Consider the following 19465-nt stretch of genomic DNA (forward strand, 5'->3'; position numbering starts at 1 on the left):
GCTGCAATTTTACCTGAATTCCACGATCAGAGTGACTTCTTTTTAGATTTCTAAGAAAATCTCTCACTCTAGGAGTAACCATAAATGTTACTTGCTCAGCCTCTCCCTCTTTCGAAGCTCCTTTCCAGAGCTAACCAGAGATGCCTGCAATGCCACTTTGCATAGCAAAGAGAACAAGAGCAGACACTGCAGGCAGACAGGCCTGGTATGGGCTCAAACAGTGGAGCAGGGCCCCTATCTATGCTGGCAAGTCATGCCAACTCTTTTAACCTCGGTTCCCACATCAGTCAGAATGGTAGCTCTCCCACAGCATCTGCTTTTTTGAGCCTTCGATGACATGATTAATGTAAATCATTAACACAGTGTCTGCCATAAATATAGGGAAGTGTTTGGAAAAATGCAGCTCTCATTATGATTGTTTCCTTTTTTTGGTATGCTGAGACCTATTTCAATGTGGGATGGGGGGAGGGGGGTGGTGGTGGTGAGGCTGCTATGCCAACCACAAGCAATGCTTGGACACCAGCTGGGTGTCCTACAACTCAACTCAATTCTGACACTATCCACCCAGAGATAGCAGCAGATCCCATAGGTTAAGGGCTCAGTCCTATAAGAATGTCCCTCCCCCAACACTTCAGATGTCATTTGCAAGCCTGAGCTATCACCTGTGTTTCTGACTGACCGGCTATAGATCAGAGGTTCCCAAGATTCCCTCCTTGGGTTTGATTCATTTGCCATGGCAGCTCACAGAACTCAGGAACCCTGTTTACTCACTAGATCATTGGTTTATTATTAAAGGATATAACTCAGGAACAGCGAGAGCTGCATAGAGCTCAGGAAGAGATGCATAGAGCAAGGTATGAGGAAAGGGCACAGAGCCACCATGCCCTCTCCAGGTGCACCACCCTCCCAGCGCCTCCTCATGTTCCTCACCCTGGAAGCTCTTAGAACTCTGTCCTTTTGGGGGTTTTTACTAGTACAGACGCTTCATTGCATAGGCGTGATTGGTTCACTCATTATCCACTCATGAGTGATTCAACCTGCAGCCTCTCTCCCTTCCTGAGGTCAGTGGGGTGGAGCTCAGAGTTCCAACACTTCATCAGAGGTTTGCTCACTGGCAACCAGCACCCACCCATGTTTTGCTGAAAATTATTTCATTAACGTAACAAAAGACACCTTTATCTCTCTCATCACGAAATCCCAAGAGTGTTCGAAGTTCTGTGCCAGAAAGAAGGATGCAGACCAAATATACATTTCTTATTATAAATCACAATATCAGATTGGGTTACTTCCTTGATTACATCTATGATGGCTCCCTCCCCGCTCTGAATGTCAACTATTACTAGTAGCTGGTGTCACTTTACCCCATTATTAGCCATGCCTCTTCCCGGCATCTCCGCCTTTGCTTTCTGGATTCCCTGCAGATATTTTCAGCATGTCCCAATCTGTGTTACCCCTCTGTTACCTTCTCCCAAGCCAATCCCTCTGCCCAGAATGCTCTCCTATCCGATCCCCATACCAAACCTAATAAACCCCTTATTCTTTAATATTCAGTTCAAAGTCATTCCTTGAATTGAATATTGAAGAATCCGTGATCTCCCAGGAAGAGGAAACCACAGCCTATGCATGCCTCCGTGTCAATGCTTCTGATGCTGCCATACATGTGGGCTTCTGGAGGTTACGGACTTTGCCTCAGTCACACAGCATCGCCCACTCCAGGGCAGGACCTGGTGCATGGTGCTCATCCAGCAACCTCCCATAAATAATAACTAAATGAAAGAACAAACAAACGAACAGAACCAACAGAGAAACAGCAGGATTAGATATGGGTAGCATGAGTGCAGCACTTCACACTTTGCAGAGCATTTGGGTTTTAGTTGAACCATTTGATTCTCCCAACATCTTGGGGCTTTCCCAGCAAATGAAGATTCAATTTTGAGTAATTTGCCAGGTTCAAACAGGGCGAAATAAGGACTTGAATTCTAGTCCTCCAATGCCTAGCCTAATTCCCCTTCCATAACAAACACTGTCCTTATTAAGAACTAATATTTTATTAGAAAAACTATATAGGATCTAGCTTAGAATAGGGAGCAAACAAAAATGAGACCAGAATTGATGGTTCCACTGCAAAAGAAGAACAAAAAAACACAAAATGTGGGGTGCCCAGCATACACGGGGGAACACACTGGCACTGGCTGGGTATACGGGAGAACCTTTCGTTTGGGCAAATGATAATCAAAAAGATATCTCAAACAGATTTTTCCAATTTCCTGATGTCACTTGATGGCCACCCCCATTTCCTGCACCGCATTCCTTGCTACACTGAAGTTCCAGCCCCTGGAGAGAAGCCGAGAGATTTCTGCAAATGTTTTCTCTTCAACAGATGGAGCCGAAACGGAGAAGCGTTACAAGGAAGATGGATCGGTGCGTCACATTTGCAACAATAAAAATACAACACCGGTTAAAAGCAGTCGCAGTTAAATAGAACCGGGAACCCAGGGTTGGCTTAAATCTTTTTTTAATTAAAAGTGAAGGAGAATTTCAAAGTTCTATTTCAGCCCCTTGGAGTGTCAGTGCCGTGAATTCAGAATGTTTATGTGGCTTGGCGGGGTGTCAGACTGCCTGAGATTTATGTGGGTTCAGATGGGAGCCTGAGAAAACCCCAGCACAGGATATTGTGAGGGGACGTGCAGGGGAGGGGAAGCATGTGGGCTGAAAACCTGGGTACAGATCCTGTCTCTCAGATGCTCTCCCCTACAGCTCACTCCATCCACACTCCCTGGCCCCCAAGACCAAGCACATAATTTACTTTGCTGGATGATTATGGCTTCAGCTGGTGTATATATATTTGCTATATATATATCCACATATTTACACATCCATGCATACAAAGAAATGCATGTGAAAAAAGAAATGCATGCTTACCCACATGTCCATGAGCATTAGTGCGCATGCACACACACACAGACACACACACACATACACCTGCACACTCAAATAAAAAACGTATAAACAGACTTGTATGCATGCATATAAGCATAACCAATGGACACAGACACCAGGGGGGTGAGGGCATGAGCAGGGGTATGGAAGGAGAAGGGGGGGATAAAGACAAATATGTAATACCTTAATCAATAAAGAAAATAAAAATAAATTCAGAATTTTTTTAATAAAATGCAAAAAACACACATATAAACAAAAAAGTCTTTATAGAGAGACTCCATTTCAAATACCAGCCCTGCTCACTTCAATTCTAAGAGTCTTAGTTGACCCCTCTTCAAAATAGAAACTGTAATGCCTACAATAACTACTTCAGAGTTGTAAAATCAAATAGAGTAGCATCCATGAAAGCACGTACTTCATTATCAGAAACACAGTAGATGTTCAACAAAGGTATGCCAAAAGCCACATCATCATTTACATATCTTACCTATTCATGAGCACTTCCTTTTCCACATAAGGTTATCCACATATGAATGCACATAGGAATTCATGAATACGTTCAAATGCAATTGCATACTCATGTGGAAAATACCCAAACTCACACTGTATAGGAGCAGCACATACACACACATATAAACACATACGCACACACACACAGCATCCATGGCATACCGCAAAGAGCTCTACACACCCTACACACTTCTTTAAGCAGGTGCTTCCTAGACTTGTCAAACGATGCCATTCGATTAGAGGTGCTGTGAGAGAAGGAACCACTGTTATACCCAAAATGGGTGCCAGGTTAAAATTTTTTTTAAATCTTGACAAAACAAGCCAATACTTCAGAGGAAACATCAGCAAGGATGCAGACCAAATAGTGCACCATGTGTATGCAAGAGGAACCTCTGAGGAAAAAGACAGGAAGACTGAACACCAGGAAAGCCCCCTCCCACCCCCATACAAAACACTTCTAGAACTTTACAGGTGCCATATAGAAACATCTATCACTACTAACCTCCTGGAGCTTACAGTCCAAAGAAAGGAGACCAATATCTAGGGGACTATTTTCCAAAATGACAGCATGGCTAAGATTGGCCCCCATGAATAATTATAGCAGGGATGGTCAGTGAGCAAAGTCATTCATTCTTGCCTTGCTTCCACTTTCTATCAAGATAAGTGTTTGTTGCAGATGCCAGTAAAGTCAGCAATCATCTCACCACGAACTTTTACAATATTCAGAAACTCCACCCGTCTCCACCATCAGTGCCCCTGGCCAATATATTCACCGTTAGTGCTATTAAGCATTCTGTTTTCCTTATGGACACCTTTTTCCTGTATCAAGATGCTCAAGAATGATTGTATTTTTTTAATGCTACATTAGTATTTCCCATGAACAGGGCAGGAGGGTGGACCAGATAATCATAAAATACCATTTTCTTCTAAAACACTCTAATTTCATGATTCTGTGATTTTTTTTATTCTGTGATGTTTAAGATGTGGCAGTACTAAGATTTATTTTTTATATTGTGAATATTATATTCTATGAGTCTGTGAGATTCTAACTCTGTTTTTATTATACTAAGATTCTCTGATTCCAAGGTTTGATAGTTCTTAAAATTCTACCACTATGATTGTCAGATACCAACATTATAAGACTCTGACATCTTGAGCTTGCAATTCCAATGCCTGGGTGCAAATGTGTTTATCAGACTCTTCCCCATGACACAGACAGAACCTAAGTCAGGGTCCAAGCATCTACACAGGAATCGGAAAGACAGAATGGTTGTGAAAAGAGAGAAAAATTCCCAATAAGAGCTCCTGTACTATATCTCAAGGCTTTCCAAACACTTGATCTAGTACCATCTTCTTCCTGAACTCCATTCCATGGCCTAGAGATTGAGAATATCTATTGCTAGGATATAGTTGCCACAGAGGCAAGGCTCGGCTATTGCTTGCCTTTTCATCCCCTGCGTCAACATGAGGCCTGAATCTAGAAGGCGCTCAATAATTACTGAGTAATGGAATGAGGCAATTAGACACATTGCAGTGCCCTTCCTCTTCTTGCTTTTCCATGCCTCTTTCTAACCTTCCTCTACTTTTTTCCTCATTTCTTCTCCTCATTCATCCTCCTCCTCCTCTTTCTCCATCATCTCTTAATAGTACACTAGAATTTCCATGTGTAATATTTATATAGCCTTCATTGGAATCCAATGATGTCTGGATTTATTATCCCCATTTTACAGATGAGTAGCCTAAGGCTAACAAATAAAACAACTTACCAATGATCACACAATTAAAATGAGAGGGAAAGCATGAAAACTAAATTCTCTGACCTCAAGCTCAGTACTCACTCCTTCGTTTATCCCACAGCTGCCTTAGCATGCTCTTAATCGTAATACAAATAACTTCACAAAAGATTAAGAAAACCAAAAACCAAAGCCTCAAGAGAAGGCCTACACCTCCCATCCCTGAATTTAACTCTGAATTCGTCTTTTCAATCAATACCAATTCTCCTTTCAGGATTTCCCATAATGGAAGGCCTACCACACCCAACTGTTCATTTCATTTCCCAGCTCTTTCTCCTCCTCCTGAGAGTGCTGTACATGGCATGTGTTTATTTTTCAATTAAAGCAAATTAAACTTAATTTTGTTTTGAGAACATTTTTTTAAAGAATTTCACAGCCCAGGGTGAGATAATTGAGACCCTGCTGTTTGTGGAAGCACTATTTAGAGAAAGCAGGCCTAGATGTTGCATAACCTCCAAGGAAGTCACTCTTAAACCCTCCCTCTACCTTGTCCCACATCAGTGTTTCCCCAGTCCATCCACTCCCTTGTCTGGAAGGACATCTTCTGCCATCTGAACCGTGACCATAACCTGCTAAAGGGCCACCAGACTCCCCCCTCCCCACCTCCTCATCTTCCTTAATCCCAGATCTAATCAAGTCAAGCATTTTCTTAACAGCTACCAACAATTTTCTAAACACAGATTACTTATGATGAGCTCCAAAGCTTTCTAGCATCCAGCCCTTCACAAGCCCTCCAGTCACATGGAACTATTTCCTCTCCCCCTCTCGGCATGGAATGCCCTTCCTCCACCTACTGTAGTGGCTCACACCGACAGACCTCATCTCTGCTCCCTAACATGCTGTGGCTCCAATTTCAGCACCAGCTACTCTGTATGATTTCACGCTGGCTCCCTGATGCCCCAAATTCCACTACTTAAAATGTTACTTACCCAAGTAACACACATTCATTAGAGAAATATTAGGAAATATAGGTAAGCCTAAAAGGGAGAATGGAATTCCCTCCTAACCTACCACCCCAAGATAACCACCCAAATAGTAAGTGCATCTTATAAAACAGCCATGCTATACATAGTATTTTGTACACATATATGTCCATGTCGATAAATGCCATAAGAATCATTTATTGAGCACTTACTATATATGGGGCATGTTGCTAAATGCTATATATATGTGACATTCAAGACTGCCAGGGAGGTATTGCTTTTAGCCCCATTTTCCAGAACGTGTTCTCTATCGTCATTCCTCTAACGTATAAATGTGCTCCTCTACGACCACTCTGAATGACTTGGTGAATATTCTCAACAAGTCCATGCACAGATGCTGCATCTCCCAATCTCGAGATGAGGAAACCAAGGCTCAGTACAGTGACTCCATTTGCCCAAGTCCACACCCTGAGTCAGGGAAGTGCCAAAGATTTGGGCTCTTTCTGTCTGGCCTGAAGGTGTGGGTGAAAGCTGGGATGCTAGAATTTGGATGCCAGCTCTGCCGCTGGCGAGCTCTGCGTCCTTGGCCGAATTACCTGATGTTCCTGTGCCAGTTTCCTCATCTATAAAATGAGGGTGACAATAGCAACTCCTCAAAGAGATATTGTGGGGATTTAATGAGTCTATATGACCGGTGCTCCAGACGTTGCCTGGCAGATCACCAACATTATATAAATGTTAACTATTATTACTTTGTATTATTATTACACTCTGTTGCATTAGATGAAATGTTGCCCATGACCCCAGGTATGTTCTCCAACTGGAAATATCTTGTAGGAAAGAGATCATTACCAGGTACGAGGCACTACCTTGCAAAGGAGCTTGCTCAATCATGTGTACCAATCCCCTGTCCCCTTATATGACCATGTGATACCAGTAATCAGGGGAGAGATTAAAAGTAGGAAAAGTCTCTGAAAGATGTTAAATAACTGAGGCAGATGTCTTTACTCTCTGTATTCCCATGGGTCAGCAACCAGAAAGAGACATAGGATCGTCAGCCTTTGGAGCTGAAAGTTATCTTCATCATAGTCCAGCTTAACTGTCTCTTACTTTTTAGATATAAACTATTTTCTCTTTGAGATCCCACGGTATCTGAGCTGGTTCTCATACCCTAGCCCTCTGCAGCCTATGTCATTGTAGCTCTTGATTTGGTGCTCTAATCTGTAAGAGCAGCGTATTCAGGAAGTGCATAGGGAGAGTGGCTGATCGACAGCATAGCCTGCTGCTCGCTCTGCGTGAACTGTGTTTATCATCCTTTCCCTCACGATTCCCCTCTTCCTCATTGTTACCATTTATTTCACCAAGTGCTTGCATGTCTTAACATGCTTTATGTCATCTACCCTTTCCTGTCACACTGCGAAGCTGGAATTATTCTCTCTGTTTTTCCAACGAGGGCCTTGTGGCTCAGGGGTGAAAGGATTTGCTCCAAGTTATACAATAAACGATAGCAGTAGGTCTTCGACCCATATCATCAGACACTGGACATAACGTTCTTTCATTGAACTGCCCTCCTGCCACCCACCCCTCTGAGGCATCCGTCCAGCTCTTAGCAGCTTGGTGGCCTCCCCAAATCAAGGTTGATGATTGCTGCTGAGTTTATATTGTCTTAGGTCAGGCCCATTGTTGCAAATCTTCCACCATTCTGTCACTCAGGCCGTGCTCTGCATCCAGGTCTTCTGTGCATCTAAATGAGAAAGGCATCTATCTTACACCTTTCAGGGGATGTTATAAATGGCGGCACTGCAGGGTGGCTTCTTAAATCTCCTTAAGACCTGAATTTTCCTTTCTCTCCTTTATCTGCCGACACCATGAATATCTTCCCCTCTTCCAGTGCTTTCTGGCTGCCAGCTTCATAGTCTCTTAAAATAGTAATTTAACTTCACAGTGCCTCGGCAGCAAACCTTAGCTTTGTGTGTTTATTTGTGCCTTTAAGCTGTGGAGGTTCAAGTGCTGCTGAGGCGAGGACCAGTTGTTCTAACTCTGGGCCAGAGCTAAGATCTTATTTTTCTTGGGAACGGAATCACCAAAGCCACCTCTGGTAACAGTAGCAATTTTAAAAGCAGCTTATGAAGCAGCAAGGTGGAGGTGGCATGAATTGTGACAGCCTGATGTTGCAAGAAAAATATATGTGTTTGTGTGTGTGTGCATATATAATATATATGCACACACATACACACACACACACATATATATATATATATATATATGAATATATGTATGATGTTTCTCTAAATATACATGCACACATATATGTGCAGGTATGTATAAAGAAAGGAATATTGAATGGGGTTAAGAATAGGTAGGAAGGAGAAGAAAAACACATATAGGGAAAGGTTCATGGCAGAGTTCTTCTTCCCTATTAGTGGAACTTGCGTGCAGATATGATCCTAAGCTCATCTACTAAAGAATGTGATCTGGGGGTGGGATTTCTAGCTAAAAATACAAATAAATCTATTAAAAACTTCAAAATACTGAAGTTTACTAATAATAAAAAATGAAAATAGCAATGTGGTGCCATATAGCATTAACAGGTTGTGTGTTGTGTTGTTGTTTTTTTCATTTTGGGTTTTTTGTTTGCTTGTTTTTTGTTTAATTCAGTCTTGGCAAGAATGCAAAGGAAAAAGACACTCTTGTGTGGCACTGGTGGAAACCTGTATTGAACACAGACTTTTAGGAAATGTGATTTTCGTTCTTTCATTGAAAAACAAACAAACATTGTTTATTGAACATTTATTTTGTGCCAGACACTGTTCCAGGAGCTGGAAACACAGCAGTGATCAGCACTGACTTGTCCCTGCCTCCTTGGCGCTGACAGTGTAGTGAGGAAGAAGATAAATAGGTAAACACAGGGCAGTCAGATGAGCATAAGAGATGCAGGTGGATGGGGAGGCCCTCTCTGAGGGGCAGACACTGGGGCACAAAGAATGTACGACATGCTAGGCCCATTCGCTTCGCCACTCCCGAGAAGGGTTTCATACTTGTGGCATTTCAGCCACCTCTAAATATTGTGGAAAAATATCCTTCCAGAACCTCCTCATATTCCATCCTACCCTCTGCCTACATCTGTGATCCTCACTGCCAGGAACGCGGGAGGACAGGGCAGGTGAAACTGTGGCTGATCAGGTAACGGTTTCAGAATCATGTGTAAGGCTTCACTGGAGTTTGAACGAGGCTGTCCTATTGATGCGCATTCAGAATAAAATTCTTATGACCCCGCTCAGCCCTCCCTTGCCTCGCCATCTCTGGTGATGGCATCTGGTGAGAACCACTTTATCTCAAAGGGTCAACCCTCCAAAATCTGTCCCAGCAGAAAAACTGTATTGCCACCTCCTGCCGGGTACTTTTCAATCTTTCCCTACATTCCTAAGCATGCCAAAACACTGCTTTTATTGTTGTAATGGTCCCTGTGCAGATGTTTGTAAGTGCCAGCCACGGCTCCTTTTGGTCCCCCCCCCTCTGATGTGGCTATAAAGTCAGAGCCCATCACATTCCACAAGAAACGTAGCTTGTCTATGAACATGTAAACGGAAACGGACTTAAGGCAGATGTGTGCCACAGCTCTTGGGGGGCTCTTTCCGGTGTATCTTGGGCTTCAGGGTCTCTAGGAATTCCACAGCCCCTCAGGGTTCCACCTATGTTTGTGGGCCACATATTCTTGGAATGGAGACTAAGAATTGACCGCTTGGAGGTGTGGGTCCTTTGAAAAGCAATCATCCCAGATGCCTGCTCCTTGTCCGCCCGAAGCAGCTTGTGATTAGTAATTCGGCTCCTCCACATCACGCCAGGACCCCTGATTTCTCCCAGAGGTTCCCACTGGTTCATCTGCCGGACCTCTGGACGGCAAGATAAATTATAGCTCAGAAACCTCTCTGGGCCAGTACTGGGCTAACCCTCACAAAAGGTTCTAGCTGTTCAGATGGGTCATTTACTTGGACCCCCCGCTGCTTCGACCTTAGCAGTTTACACAAAAGTGATTGCTTTAATTGCCTTATGACTCTACCTCCGCGTCCTTGGGGGAGACAGTCTCTTAGCTGTTCCCAAGATGGTCCCAGCCTCGTTGCATGCAGCTCTGCACCCCGGAGAAAAATCTCTGCCAACGGAGAACGGGATTTGTTCAGAATGATATATTCCGAGCCCTCACCAGGCTCTCTGTATTCCTGTGTGTGTCCTCCACTGGAGAGCAGACAGGCCCAGTAATTTACCACTCGTAACTTTCTCACACTCGTCTATTTAGTCTATTCTCCTGAAGTCCACCTGCAATTTCTAAAAGAGAGTTCCTTTGAGAGACAAAGATCCCCTTCACCCTCATATGAAAAAAAAAAAAAAGAAGAAATTAATCTGACTTTTCCTCAGCCTCTTCTTAATTGTCTTCTTTGCCCCCTCAGTAGCAAGGACTGTCTACGGATTTCCAGGCAGCCTTTTTAGGCTACTGTGTTCCAGAAGGACGGTGGTTTTCAAGCTACCACGCAATCCCTCTGATGGTAAGAGTTACCATAGCAGCACATCCACCCTGTCTTGAGCCAGAGGATGTGCCCTGGGCTATGACTTCCTTCAGATTGGCTCCTTTCGGAGTAGACATCTAACGCTCAGGATGAAGCAGGGCCATGGTGTGTGTCTCTCCCTGCGTTTACAGGCATGTCATCATGCAACATTTCCAAAGAGCTTAGCAAGCCCCTTCCATAGATAGGCCATAGTTTGGTCCATCGCAATTTTGCAAAAGGCAAGCCCAGGAAGGGGGCAGTTATGTTCGGAAGATAGTCCAGATAAACAGTGGTAGAAGCCAGGACTAGAGTCAGGTGCCCCGAGTCCCTGTTCTCTTATTACCTGACATTTAGAATGAATATGGATATAAAATGGAAAGACACAGTCTCTGATCTCCAAGACCTTATCGTCATGGCCTCCCTCCTCCTCCTCCTCACCATCACTACCTCTGTAACTTCTGCCAATCTTCCACTTCCCCAAACTCTCTGAGAACTTCAGAAATAACAATTACCAGTCAACTGTGAATGATAATTATTTACAAATTTGCAGGTCTCCTCTATTAGATTGCCAGCACCTAGCAGGATTCACCACCACACCCCCCAAGTCACTGTGTTCAAGGCCTTTCCCAGACGAGATATGCAATAAATATTTGCCGATCCAAACAGCTTTCATCCTTTTTCACCAGATTTCATTTCAATTACCTTCTTGCCTGGTATTCATTCCCTTCCTCATTTCCTATCCATCTCCCCTCTCCCAGCTTCTCCCCCTCCCTTTAGAGTTAGGTATTTCCAGAGCATGTAGCAGCATTCAGAGCAGGACTAGAGATGAAGATTAGAAAAGTTCATTGAAATGACTGATGAAATATGGACACGGGGAAAAGCCATTGAGAGTATTTGATGATGACCTTCTATCAATCTCCAAACTCTGCTCAGCTAAGTCCTCAGACTACCTGCTTCCCAAAAGGAGAGAATCCAAGGGGTGGGGGGATGCCTCAACTCTTCATCCCCTCATCTTGTATAAGGCCTCATCTTGTGATCTGGCCCCCACCTACCTTTCTTATTTTTATCTTATGACACAAAAGCTCACTCACACTACCCCTCAGATTTCCTAAGCTTGCCCCCGTTTAGTGACTTCATCTCTGTTCTTGTCTCTACCTCTCATATCCTCTCCCCACATAATCACACGGCTGGTTCCTTCTATTTAGATCTGAGCTCCAACACCACCCCCTCAGAGAAGGTTTTTTCCTGGCTACCCTATCAAACATTATACCATCTACATTCCTTTCTAGCCTATTGCCCCAAATTATTATTTGCAGGGCATTTACTATTAAATGAAATTATTTTATATATTTTTGACTCAGTTATCGTCCATCTTGCCCACTAGACTAGGAGCTCCATGAGAATAGGACTATGTCCATGAGATATCTCTAACGTCTGGATCTGTGTTGTTTACTAACAGCAGTCATGAGCCACATAGAGCTATTTAAATTATAATAAAATTAAATCAATAAGATTAAAAATGCAGTTCATCGGTAATACAGCCACATTTCAGTGCTCAGTAATCACATGTGGTTAATGGCTAGCATATTGGGCAGCCCTGAGAACATATCCACTATCACAGAAAGTTCTATTTCACAGTATTAACCTAGAGCAAAGATTGGAAAATAGTGGGCACCCTATAAATATTTGTTGAATAAATGAATGAATCAATGACCCTTTGTAATCTTCTCTCAATTTCAGGTCACCCTCCCCACTTTTGTGGCTTCTAACCCTTATAAGTGAGATAAACTAGATAATGTCCACAAGACAACTTCCAGCTTGGTGAGGGACCCAAATGGATGTTGCAGGAGACGAGGCTATGAAATGGAGTCTAAAAGAGAATGCTGGTGGTGATATGGTCATGCTTCCATAGCATCTGAAGAGTGGATTATTGGGAATTATACTTGTGCTGTATGACTTCACAGACTTAGAAAGCAGACTTAGGGTCAAGGTTCCAATAAAGCTCTTTCTATATAACACAAGGCTGGTTTGTGTGGTAATGGGTTTGCTATTGCTAAAAGTACTAAAAATGAGACTGAGTGGCCATGTGTTATGGGTATTACAAAAAGGAGTCCTGCTTCTTGAATGAGGAGGAATGTTTGGTTACTGAGAAACTGGAAAAGACAGATTCTTTGATCCAATCACTCCCTGACTCCCCCATAACATCAATTTCAAAGAAGTAATAAGCCCCTCGCTATTCCTAGCATCTATTGAACAACCCGATCCTGTTTGCCATTCACAGTGGTTACCATTAAGTCAGTGGTACACTGGAAAGAGTAGAGATGCTGAAGCAAGAATTAGGCTCCAATCCTTTCTCTGTTGCTTATGTGACCTTGGGCCAGGGACTAGCCAGCATGAGTTCACTGTCCTGTGAAAAGGGGGCTGTATCTGCCGCACTGGGTGAGAAGAAAGATGATAATGAGAACAGAACTAAAGACCGTAGAACACAGTAGGGTAATGCTCTCTTCAAGCAGGACAGAATTTTACCTTCTGTATCATCATTGCCATCCCTATGTTGTGGACATAGTGACACAATCTTAAAGCCATGATTGCATTGCTTTGAGTGAATATGAAGCAGAGAGAGAGAGAGAGAGAGAGAGAGAGGGAGAGAGATTATAGCTTCTGTTGAAACTGGAAAATAGCAATAGCAAACATTTATAAAGCAACTATTATGTGTCAGTCCTTGGGGATTTAAAAAAATGCTCATTAGAAGACCATATGGAAGAGGGCAAGCTAGACATACACCCACAGAGCTATAAAGCAAAGCAAACAGAGACACAGTTAAAATGGAGTTTCAGAGACATTTCTGTGAAAGAGCCAGGGAGAAAGAGCTTAATCCCCAAATAAGATTTCGGGAAGACCTCTTGGAATGGTCATTTGAGCTGGATGTTGAAATATGGGTAGGGTTATTAAAAGTAGACGCTGAGGTTGAGAAATGGAAGAGACAAGATAAAGGTATTCCTAGCAGAAGGATTAGAGTGGAAAACAATGAGGGGATTATTTGGGGAATTACTTCTGAAGGCTTGTCCTTTTTGCATGACCTCTACCTGTCCTTAACCATGACCCCTATCTTGTCCTTAACCATGATTACCAGGGTTTCACTGGTCAATTTGTTAATCTTTGGAATTCAGCAAGTGTGAAGCAGGGAGAGAATGGCAGGATATGCCTAACCTTAGTGGCCTGTTCAGGGGATACGTGCTGATGATTTTGTCTAAGGAATTGGGAGGGGACAAACTAGAGGATGCAAATCACAAAATGTGTCTTCACACACCTGAAGGCCCCTTGGGCAAAGAAAGACCTTTCCATACAAATATGATGACTTTGTGGTCAATGGCACAAACTCTTGCAAGCCCAAGATGTTTTATCTGGACTGAGCAGGGGAGAGTGTTGTTAAGGTCCCCACCTGTAGTGCTTCAAATAAATTCATTGCAGCCTCAGCTGGGCCATCTAAACTCAACAGGGGCCCAGTAGCTGATTTGGAATCTCTGAGCTGCTTCTCCTTGGTTGAAATGGAGTCACAGCTCCCCCTTCTGGGAACCAAAGTGCCATCCAGCCCCAGAAAAACCTGTGTGCAAAAGGCATTATTGCAGATGGTCGTGAAACCCGCACATTTTTTCCCTCAGTGCTTGCCTGCACCCCGAAACACTCATCTCAGAGTCTGGGTACATACTTCTGTGAGGGCCTGATTCTGACTTCTCAAAAGCCTATCTTTCATAGGCCTTTGTATTTCTCCTTCTGTGTGACCATGAGTCCCCGTCTTCCTGTTGGGTGATGCCTTTACATAGGGGAACACGATTTGGTGCGGAGGTTGCAGTTCGCTTTGGGGGAATACAGCAAGTAGGAAAGGTTTCTGGATCTGTGTGTGCACGCCTGTATGAGTGCAGGTGTGCCCACACAGGCTCCTGTGACTGGGACATGTATAATATGCATAAGGGCAAGATTCTCAATAACATAAAGGCATTAATTTGCCTGAAGTATTTGCATCAGTGGATGGGTATACACCTGGCTCTATGGAACGCAGTCATGCCTTCATAAAGAGCTCAGGTACAGTTCAGATGCTCTACAATCACAGCCCGTATTGGACCCCTGCCTGCGTGCAATCCTCTGAAGGCATTGGAGAAAGAATGTATGTTTATGTGTGAGTGTGAGTGTGCGTGTGAGTGTGTGTGTGAGTGTATTTGTGTGTGTGTGTGTGTGTGTGTGTGTGTGTGTGTGTGTATGTTTAGTGAGGAGAATGATTGAGGCATTAGACCCTTTCTCTCCCGGATCATGTTTCCAGATGGAGCAGCTTTGAAATGCGTCTCCGAAAAGTGTTTGATGAGGGAAGACGGCGAATGTCTTGGGTAAGAGCACAGTGGCAGGATAGGGGTGAGGAGCAAGATATAGTCCCTGGGCAGCGTGGCATTGATCTGGGTGGCAGGTTCTAGCCCTGGGCATACCACCAACTTCCTAGAGAATGTTGGAGAATTCTCCTTCCCTCTCTGGGCCACAGAGTCCTGCCTGCCTGTTCTTTAATAGTCCTTCCAGATTTGGTTGTCTATGGATTGAAAGAGAGAAAATGTGAGCAGCTCCTTATATAGGATCTCCTCTGCCTCACACTCCCACCCAGAATGAACTTGGGAGCTCTGGTCTGATGGAGTTTCTGGAACAGATTCCTTGTAGCCCTGTGAAGGCTTCAGTTTCCGGTATCAGCCTCTGGCCAGAGAATGGTGTGTCTGCAAGTGCTTGCAGGTAGCACCCCCACCCACCCGTCAGGGCAGGTTCCTGCCAACACATGTTTGCTTTTATTTCTCCCCAGAAGATACATATATACATACATATAAATGATGTTTAAGACATGTATATTTCTACTTTTATTTCCCCAAAAGGTCTTTTCAGCAGCCCCTTTCTAGCCAGATAAGAGGCTATGTCCCAGCCCCTCAGCCCTTGTCCTCCCCTAGCCTTGCTTCTGAGAGCTGAACGGCGGCAAACGGCTGCCTCTTACCTTGGAAAAGTAACAGCTGCCGAATCTGGAAGCCATGAACAGCAGTAAAACTCAGCATTTTTGCTGAGTAGGGCAAGCCTTTAGGAGGCCGCCAGGAATCCAATCAATGGCTGGCCTCACCGTCCCAGCCCAGCAGGACCTAGCCAGGGTGGCCCAGGGACTTACCTAGAGAGCCTCCTGGGAGGTGGGGGAAAGAGGAAAGAGGGTCTTGGCCTGAACTGTCTTCCTTACTGAGAGCCTTCCCACCACCCCTGTGCCCTTGGCAGTATTTTGGAGCCTAGCAAGAGATGTGAGGTGCAAACAGACAGCAGGGCAGCAATTTAAGTCAATTACCGCCATATCCTGCCACGAGTTCCCACCCACAACCTGTTCCCAAATTGTAGGTCTCCCTCAGTACACACACACACACACACACACACACACACACACACTGCCTCTCTGCCTCCTCCCAGGGTAACCATGAGAAGGAACAGTTTAGGAAGAAGATATTCTCGTGGGCTCCCCAAGCCTGTCTGAAATGGGGAAGGGAAGAAGGGATCTGTCGTGGGGAAGCACCCCATCCATCTCCTTTCGTATTACCCAGCGCTTACCCCCAATGAAATTTGCAGGCATTTGAGATCCCGTGGAACTATGATGGATGAGCAAGTCCCTGAGGGCTCTTCCTCCTTTTCCTTTAGGGGGATCCATGCAAACTTGCCCAGATCCTCCCCCAAAGCACCAGAACCGAAGGTGCTGTTATGCTGTTGTAATTACAAATGAAGAAGCAGGCAGACTCTATCCCAGACTTGTCAAGCCCCAGATAAGGAGCCCACTGCTGACTTCCCCCTTTCTGTCACCCACTATCCAGTGACTCCCAATTCCCATCAGAATGCTGGAGTCTGCCTAGTGTGGAATTTAAAGTGACAGCATCTCCTTGCCTCAAGGTTTGGCCATTTCGTTCATATGAAATGGTGAGTCCAAGCCTTAGCAGGTCTCCATCCTTTGGAGAATTTCCTTCATGGGTACCAATATTGGGCTAAATAAGGCACCATCCTTATCCCCATAATCCTCCCCAAACCCCAAGCCCAGAGCCCCAGGAGGAAGTCCACAGCGGGTTTCCCAATAGCCTACGTGATCCCATAGTAAGGATCCCATTTTCGTGTAAGCTGGAGACCTAATTAAAAAGACACATACAAACACATACGTACAAACATGCACACACACATCGTGCCGCGTAAGTAGGTTATAGGACCTCTCTTCACCCCTCCCGTGTACGTATATACACACATTCTCTCTCTCTCTCTCTCTCTCTCTCTCTCTCTCTCTCTCTCACTCACTCACACACACACACACCACACACACACACACACAACCAAGCACACACACATCAAACGCACGACGCTGCACACGCAAATACACACTAGCACCACATCAAGTCCTACCACGGTACACACGTCGGGAGCGCGCTGGGAGCACACATGCCACTTCCTAAAACCCGCATTTAACCCTCTCCACCCCAGAATACAGAGGCCCCCCCAACCCCCCTTCCCGGGAACCTAAGAGGACTCGGAGGCGGAGGTGGCAGAGGAGGGGAGAGGGAAAGGTGCCGAGAGGAACGGGGGCGGGGCGGGGCGGGCGGGGGGCGCCCCTCCTGCGGCCCGCCGTCTCCAAGGGCAGATGGGCTGCGGGGCGCTGCGCCCGGGCCGCCTTACCTGGAGTCAATGTCCGTCTTTGGCGGAGAGCTGCGGGCGGACGCTTTTTATTCGGTTCGGTGGGAACTTGGGAGAGCCCGGCGTCCAGCTCGCATCCCGGGAACGGCGAGGGGACTGCAGGCGTGAGGGTACCTGGCTCCTAGCAGCCTGGCTCATACTCAGCCGTCAAGTCCCCTTGGCTGGTCCCGAGGACAGGCATGAATCCCGGCTCCGGAAGGCGGTCACTAGTCCCTCTGCCCCTCGGCTCTCTCGCTCTCGCTCTGGCTCTCTCGCTCGCTCTCCCTCTCTCTCTCTTGCGTTCGTTCGCCTGCGCTTCCCTCCTCCCCCCGCGCCAGATCAGTTCGCAGCCGTGGGGACCCGGAGCGAGGCAGCGAGCGAATGGAGAGGGAAGTCCAAGTGCGCCGCGGTCTCTGGGCGGGGAGCGAGGAGGCCGGGCTACGCCGGGGGAGGGGCTTACCCGGAGACGGGCGAAAATGAATGGGGGAGCGGGCCGGGGGTGGGGGTGGGGGGTGGGAAGGGAGGATCCCAGAGCCCGGTTTATTCTGAGTAGTGTTTTGTACATCTTTAGGCGATGGAGGAGAGGAGGAGGAAGAGGAGGAAGAGGTGGAGGAGGAGGAGGAGGAGGAGGAGGAGAGGGGAGAGGCCTCTTTGGAGGGAGGGGGGGCCTGGGTGGGCTGAGGCTGGGCCATTGGGGACTCTCTTAGGTCTGAGGCTATGGGGTGGCACGTCCCTGTGTGTGAGCAGCGAAAGGGACTGTGAAACCCGCATCGTGATGTTCTTAAAGCGCGTCCGTAGCGGTGCGAGTCACGACTATCTGCGTGTTTCTGGGTATGCGGGTGCTTGTGTGTCTGTGTGTATCTGAGTGCGGATTTTGTCTGGGGAGGTGCCCGTGTGGGTCCGTTTGTATCTATGCGCCTCTCTACGAGTATTCCCACCGGTTTGTTTCTCTGATTGTGTAGCAGGAGCCTACGGAGCCTGCCAGAATTAAGCAAGCGCTTTCTCTAGGTGGGCAGGATGTAGGGCGTGAGAAGCTGAGGGGACGCAAAGTTCTCTGGATCAAACTCAGAGGCAGGGAAAGGGCGAGGGTACTGCGGGGGGCGAAAGGCATTTCGCAGAGAGGCAGCCAAAAGAGACGGGATGGAGCCTGAGATGCAGGGCTGCCGTGGCCCGACACGGGGCCTCTGCCCGAGGCAGAAAAGGAGGCCCAGTAGACACTCGGAATTCTCACACGGTGCACATTCAGTCTGTTCGCTGCCTTCGCTTCCTTTTTAAACATCAACTAAATCAGCAAGGACGATTCCTAGCCCCTGGAAGCTTAGGCAGTTGTAGGCAGTGCCAGTGAAGCTACCAGATGGAGGAGCGGGGAGCAATAAGGGAAAAGTGATGAGAAATTTAAAGGAACCCGGATTCAGTCAAAGTGCAGGCTCTAGACCGGGTGGAATCCTGCAGCTAATGTGATCTTGGTCACACTTCTTACTCTTAAGCCTCAATTCCTCACCTGTATAATGAGAGAGTATAACTACCTATCTAACATGGTTGGTGTAAGATTTAAATGAGTTAATGTAGCTAAAAGTACTTAGAATTCTGCCGACACCTAGCAAGTACTCAAAGCATGTTATCTGTAATTATGATTGCTAGTGTTATTAATGCCATTATTATGCAAAGGAGGCTAGGAGAGGTGTGAGAACTACAGAGACCCAGAAGGACCAAGGGGCTAAGTGAATTAGAGGAAGAGGAGTCTTGAAACAAAACAGAAGATACATTTTTTTGAGTGAGAAATGAGGAGGAGACAGAGAACTAACCAGAATGAGCCTAGGTCTCAGCAATACAGGCCTGGGGGGGGGGGGGGGAGAAGAGGGCAGCGCTATTGTTCAAAGCTCCTCTCTGCTTCGGCTTCATTCTCATCCGAATGAGGGGTAGTCAGCACCGCGGACAGCTCTCCAGCCACTGACCATGGCAATGATTGATTTCTCTCTTTGCCAGGTGAAAACTTCTCTTTTTCCTTAGGACCGTTTTTTTTTTCCCTTCCTTGGGCTTCTGTCCC

The 19465-nt window shown here is 45.8% G+C and overlaps 1 protein-coding gene across 1 annotated transcript in view; it reads right to left on the reverse strand.

Annotated features, from left to right (window-relative positions):
- The window catches only part of BRINP1 (BMP/retinoic acid inducible neural specific 1), a 146879-nt gene extending 129052 nt beyond the window's left edge, over window positions 1-17827 (reverse strand). Inside the window, exon 1 of the mRNA XM_006091086.3 lies at window positions 17422-17827. The gene's annotated coding sequence lies outside the window, so the exon portion shown is untranslated. The remainder of the gene's footprint in view (window positions 1-17421) is intronic.
- Window positions 17828-19465: the final 1638 nt, after the last annotated feature.

Source organism: Myotis lucifugus, unplaced genomic scaffold (assembly GCF_000147115.1).
Source record: "Myotis lucifugus unplaced genomic scaffold, Myoluc2.0 scaffold_87, whole genome shotgun sequence".
Lineage (NCBI taxonomy): Eukaryota > Metazoa > Chordata > Mammalia > Chiroptera > Vespertilionidae > Myotis > Myotis lucifugus.